Source organism: Erinaceus europaeus, chromosome 16 (genome assembly GCF_950295315.1).
Source record: "Erinaceus europaeus chromosome 16, mEriEur2.1, whole genome shotgun sequence".
In the NCBI taxonomy this organism is placed as follows: Eukaryota; Metazoa; Chordata; class Mammalia; order Eulipotyphla; family Erinaceidae; genus Erinaceus; species Erinaceus europaeus.
Genome location: NC_080177.1, coordinates 9711751 through 9717981, shown reverse-complemented (window position 1 = coordinate 9717981; position 6231 = coordinate 9711751). Strand labels below are relative to the sequence as shown.

At 43.1% G+C, this 6231-nt stretch overlaps 1 pseudogene; it reads right to left on the bottom strand.

Annotated features, from left to right (window-relative positions):
- LOC103123518 (NADH dehydrogenase [ubiquinone] flavoprotein 2, mitochondrial-like) overlaps positions 1 to 1786 on the bottom strand; it is a 6310-nt pseudogene extending 4524 nt beyond the window's left edge.
- Between the last annotated feature and the right edge of the window lie 4445 nt (positions 1787 to 6231).

Genomic DNA, 6231 nt, shown 5'->3' with positions numbered 1-6231 from the left:
AAAAAAAAGAAAAATAGATCTAAAAAGGAAAAATGAAAAAAAAAGAAATAAAAAGGAAAAATGACTGCACTAAGCCCTGGTGGCAATAGTAAATAAAAAAATAAAAATAAAAATGTATCAGAGTTTGACTACTCTCAACTTTGATCACCACATCTTTTCAGAATTTAAAATTATTTAAGTAAAAATGAAAGCCAAAATTTCTAATCTTTCCAAGATATCATACCACTGAGACATATGCTCTGCTGATTGAAAAATAATTCTTAATCGCATCTTAAGTAATAGAAGATTCAGAATTAACTTGTTAAATGTTTCTTAAACTCTCTTAATTTATGTGAATTTTTATTGTATTCTCTCCTTCTATATGTAGAAGAATCTCACTTCCAAATAATCCCAAACATATCAGTACTTTAAATGTTCTGTTTGGTTTTGGAAACAAAACTTTTTGTTGTTGTTGTTTGTTTTGCCAGTCTGTAATGTAAAATCAGTCAAGATACATGCAAACCATTTTACTAATATTAATATAGCTTAACAAAACATTTCATATTTAGGGGAAATTTTGAGGATCTATATATAGAGAAACAAGTATGTGGAAACATCTTTACTTCCTGTTCTGAATTTGTAGATGACTTACCAGTATGTAAATCATACTTGAAATGGTGATAGTCACTGGATTCATAAATATCTCACTGGGCCTGGAGCAAACCAGGAAATGTTAAAGCTTTAAAAAACTTTGGGATGGGGGCGGGGAGTTAGTGCACGTGGCACACAGCACAAGGACAGGCTAAGGATCCCCGTTGGAGCCCCCAGCTCCCCACCTGCAGGGGAGTCGCTTCACAGGCGGTGAAGCAGGTCTGCAGGTGTCTGTCTTTCTTTTTTTTTTTAATATTCATTTATTTTCCCTTTTGTTGCCCTTGTTTTTCATTGTTATTGTAGTTATTATTGTTGTTGTTGTTGGATAGGACAGAGAGAAATGGAGAGAGGAGGGGAAGACAGAAGGGGAGAGAAAGACAGACACCTGCAGTCCTGCTTCACTGCCTGTGAAGCGACTCCCCTGTAAGTGGGGAGCAGGGGGCTCGAACCTCTGCCGGTCCTTGCGCTTGCACCACAAGCGCTTAACCCATTGCGCTACCGCCGGACTCCTGTGTCTATTGTTCTCTCCCCCCTCTGTCTTCCCCTCCTCTCTCCATTTCTCTCTGTCCTATCCAACAACAATGATGGCAATAATAACAATGATGAACAAGTCCTTCCTTCTTTCCTTCCTTCTTCTTCTTCTTCTTTTTTTTTTTTTCCCTTCAGGGTTACCGCTGGGGCTTGGTGCTTGTACTACAAATCCACCGCTCCTGGAGACCATTTTTTCCCCCATTTGTGTTGCCCTTGTTGTTGTTGTTATTGTTATTGTTGACATTGATGTTGTTGTTGGTTTGGACAGAGAGAAATTGAGAAAGGGGAAGACAGAGAAGGGGAGAGAAAGATAGACACCTGGAGACCTGCTTCATCACTTGTGAAGTGACCCCCCCTCTCGCGAAGGTTGGGGTCCACCTGGCCCTAGTCACCTCATGTTTCACAGGGACATCAATCCCACTCAGTGAGTGAGGCCTGGTTTTGTGCCTCAAAGCAACACAGCTGACTGCGTTTATATTACCACTGCCTCCTCCTTCTCACCCAGTTTAGTTAAAGGAGGAGCGATTCTCCCCACCAAGGTGACTTCAAACTGAGGCTCAAATCCTATTGCCTTCACCTCTGTGGAGAAATCTCTCCACCTGCAAATAAATCCCTTTAAGGCCATGATCGTGCACTTCTCTCTTTCACTGAGTCATTTTCCTCAGCATATCAACAGGGTGCAAGAGCCTGGGAAATACTTCAACTGATAGAGTGTGGGCCATACTGTACATAAGGCCCTGGATTCAAGCCCTGGTACCACATGGGAGCATCATTAATGCCACTGGGTGGAGATCCATGGATGGTGTCTCTCCTCTCTCTTTCTCTCTCTATCCCTCCCCCTCTTCTCTCTCCTCAAAACAGGTCTCTCCTTTACAGACTATCTCTGGTGACATTCATCTATCTTTCTTTTTTCATTTACTATAATTTTATGAAAACCTCTTAGTTCTTGTCTAACTACAATGTTCAGTTCTTTCAAAACCGAGACTCCACATTGGAAAACTATTGGTATAATTCTTGTTGGAGGGTTGTGTATACACCATAGGCCCAAAATTCTCTTTAAAGTTTTATTTCTCCTTATTCCTTTTTTTTTAAAATGAAACTACACAGTTTTTATTTTATTTTTACACAGTTTTTTTTAATATTTATTTATTCCCTTTTGTTGCCCTTGTTGTTTTATTGTTGTAGTTATTATTGTTGTTATTGATGTTCTCAAAAACCCCACTGTTGAATTTTTCTTTCGTTTTTTTTAAATTTATTCTTTTTGTTGCCCTTGTTTTATTGTTGTAGTTGTTGTTGTTATTGATGTTGTTATTGATGTTGTCATAGTTGGCTAGGACAGAGAGAAATGGAGAGAGGAGGGGAAGACAGAGAGGGGGAGAGAAAGACAGACACCTGCAGACCTGCTTCACAGCCTGTGAAGGAAGCAACTCCCCTGCAGGTGGGGAGCCGGGGCCTCGAACCGGGATCCTTATGCGGGTCCCTGCGCTTTGTGCCATGTGCGCTTAACCCGCTGTGCTACCGCCCCGCTCCTTCTTTATTCCTTTCTATACTGTTTGGATGAGGACAGAAAACAGTTGAGACAGAATGAGAGATAGGAGGGGAGAGAAAGATAACTAGCATTATTTTACCTCTCCTGAAGCTTCCCTCACACACAAGTGGGGACTGGGGGCTTGAACCAGAGTCCTTGCACATAGTAATCATAGCAATACCAGATGCATCACTGCCCAGCTCTCTAATTACTTTTAAAAGATTTATTTAGTTACTTAATTATTTATTTATGAGAGAGAACATCAGGGGCCTCGTTCTGGTATATGTGATGTTGGGGATCAAACTCAAGACCTTGCACTTGAAAACTCAACTCTTGGGAGCTGGGTGGTAGTGCAGCGGGTTAAGCACACATGGCACAAAGTGCAAGGGCTGGCATAAGGATCCCAGTTCAAGCCCCCAGCTCTCCACCTGCAGGGGGTCGCTTTGCCAGCGGTGAAGCAGGTCTGCAGGTGTCTGTCTATCTCTCCCCGTCTCTATCTTCCCTTCCTCTCTCCATTTCATTCTGTCCTAGCCAACAACAACAAAAAGGAAAAAATGGCCTCCAGGAGCAGTGGACTAATAGTGTAGGCACCTTAATCCTTTCTGAAATAAAAAATTTAAAAAATAAAAAAAAAAGAGAGAAAGAAAGAGAAAAAGAAAATTCAACTCTTGTTTTTTAATATACTTTTTCATTTTTAATGAGAAAGATGCAGGGAGAAACATACACGGAGACAGACTAGAGCAGTGCTCAGTTTTGGTTTATGGTGGTGCTGGAGATTGAACCTAGGACGTGAGTCTCAGGCATGAAAGTCTCTTGCAGAACCATTATGCTGTCTCCCTAGCCCCAGCTGTCTCCTATCTACTGCACCATCTCCAGGGTTGCCTGGACCTCTTAAAAAATATGACTTTATTAGAGTATACTATGAAAGGAAAGGTCTCACCCATTCTGTGAGAGAGAGCATATGTTCACACGTATCCATAAACTACTGCAAAATATATATCTGAAAGCAGAAGTACACTAGAGTTTGCAGAGAGTACCCCCCCAACACTTCCTCTCCACTATTCCAAGCTTTGGGTCCATGATTGCTCAACAATTTGTTTGGCTTCGTATGTTAACTCTCTTTTCAGTCACCAGGTTCCAGATGTCATCAGGATGCCGGCCAGGCTTCCCTGGACTGAAGACCCCACCAATGTGTCCTGGAGCTCTGCTTCCCCAGAGACCCACCCTAATAGGGAAAGAGAGAGGCAGACTGGGAGTATGGACCGACCAGTCAACGCCCATGTTCAGCGGGGAAGCAATTACAGAAGCCAGACCTTCCACCTTCTGCAACCCACAAGGACCCTGGGTCCATGCTCCCAGAGGGATAGAGAATGGGAAAACTATCAAGGGAGGGAGTGGGATATGGAGCTTGGGTGGTGGGAATTGTGTGGAGTTGTACCCCTCCTACCCTACGGTTTTGTTAATTTTTCCTTTCTTAAATATATATATATATATATGACTTTAGGGAGTCGGGCGGTAGTGCAGCAGGTTAAGGGCAAGTAGCGCAAAGCACGCGGGCCGGCTTAAGGATCCCGGTTGAGTCCCCGGCTCCCCACCTGCAGGGGAGTCGCTTCACAGGCGGTGAAGCAGGTCTGCAGGTGTCTATCTTTCTCTCCCCCTCTCTGTCTTCCCCTCCTCTCTCCATTTCTCTCTGTGCTAACAACAACGACATCAATAGCAACAACAATATCTACAAAAATAATGAAAAATAACAAGGGCAACAAAAGGGAAAATAAATAAATATTAAAAAAATAAAAAATATATATGACTTTAGCAGAAGTCAGATGGCAGTGCAGCGGGTTAAGCGCACATGGTGCAAAGCGCAAGGACCAGCTTAAAGATCCTGGTTTGAGCCCTGGGCTCCCCACCTGCAGGGGAGTCGCTTCACAGGCTGTGAAGCTGGTGTGCAGGTATCTATCTTTCTCTAGCATCTCTCTATCTTCCCCTCCTCTCTCTATTTCTCTCCATCCTAACAGCAGTGACATCAACAACAACAGTAATAACTACAACAACAACAATAAAAAACCAAGGGCAACAAAAGGGAAAATAAATAAATATAAAAAATACATATGACTTTAGGAGCTGAGTGGTAGTGCACCTGGTTGAGGGCATCTATTACAGTGCTCAAGGACCTGATTTCAAGCCTCTTGTCCCCACCAGAAGGGGGATGCCTCGTGAGCAGTGAAGCAGCACTGCAGTTCTCTCTCCCTCTATATCCTCACCTTCCCTCTCAATTTCTCTTTGTCTCTATCCAAAATGAATAAGCAAATAAATCAACAAATAAAATATTTTTAAAATAGGAATTCATTGTGATAACAAATGTATATCTCTGGAACACATGACTATGATAGTCTATACTTTTTTTTCTTTTTTTAAAACAATTTTTTGACCCCCCTGCAGGTGGGGAGCTGGGGGCTCGAACCGGGATCCTGATGCCAGTCCATGCGCTCTCTGCTATGTGCACTTAACCTGCTGCACCACCACCCAGCCCCCGATAGTCTATACTTTTTTTTTTAACATATATATATATTTTTTTAATTAATTTATTTTATTTATTTATTCCCTTTTGTTGCCCTTGTTTTTTTTTATTGTTGTAGTTATTATTGTTGTTGTTGTCGTTGTTGGATAGGACAGAGAGAAATGGAGAGAGGAGGGGAAGACAGAGAGGGGAGAGAAAGACACCTGCAGACCTGCTTCACCGCCTGTGAAGCGACTCCCCTGCAGGTGGGGAGCCGGGGTTCGAACCGGGATCCTTATGCCGGTCCTTGCGCTTTGTGCCACCTGCGCTTAACCCACTGCGCTACAGCCCGACTCCCAGTCTATACTTTTTATATATGCTATGTCTCATTCACTACTATCTTCATCATGCAGTGGATAGTATCTGTGGATAGTACCTGTTTTGAGTTATCCATTATTTTGTTCAATATATCTTAGAGAAAGAGGGGGAGAGAGAGGCAGAGAGCACACAAGTGAGCAAGCAAGGCCTCAGATATGGGAAACATTTGCTTTGTTGCTGACGTACGTCCCAGGCTGCTTTGTTTCATTTGTGAGTGAAATAAAACAGCATTTGGCCTTATCGTCCTGATTTATTTCACTTAGCATAATACCCTCAAATGGTCTCCATGTTGTTAAAAATACAAAATTTTAAATTAAAAAAAATAATAATCGGGGGTCGGGCGGTGGCGCAGTGGGTTAAGCGCATGTGGCGCAAAGCGCAGGGACCGGCGTAAGGATCCCGGTTCGAGCCCCCGGCTCCCCACCTGCAGGGGAGTCGCTTCACAGGCGGTGAAGCAGGTCTGCAGGTGTCTGTCTTTCTCTCCCCCTCTCTGTCTTCCCCTCCTCTCTCCATTTCTCTCTGTCCTATCCAACAACGAATTGCGTCAACAAGGGCAATAATAATAACCACAATGAAGCTACAACAAGGCAACAAAAGGGGAAAAAATGGCCTCCAGGAGCGGTGGATTCATGGTGCAGGCACCGAGCCCAGCAATAACCCTGGAGGA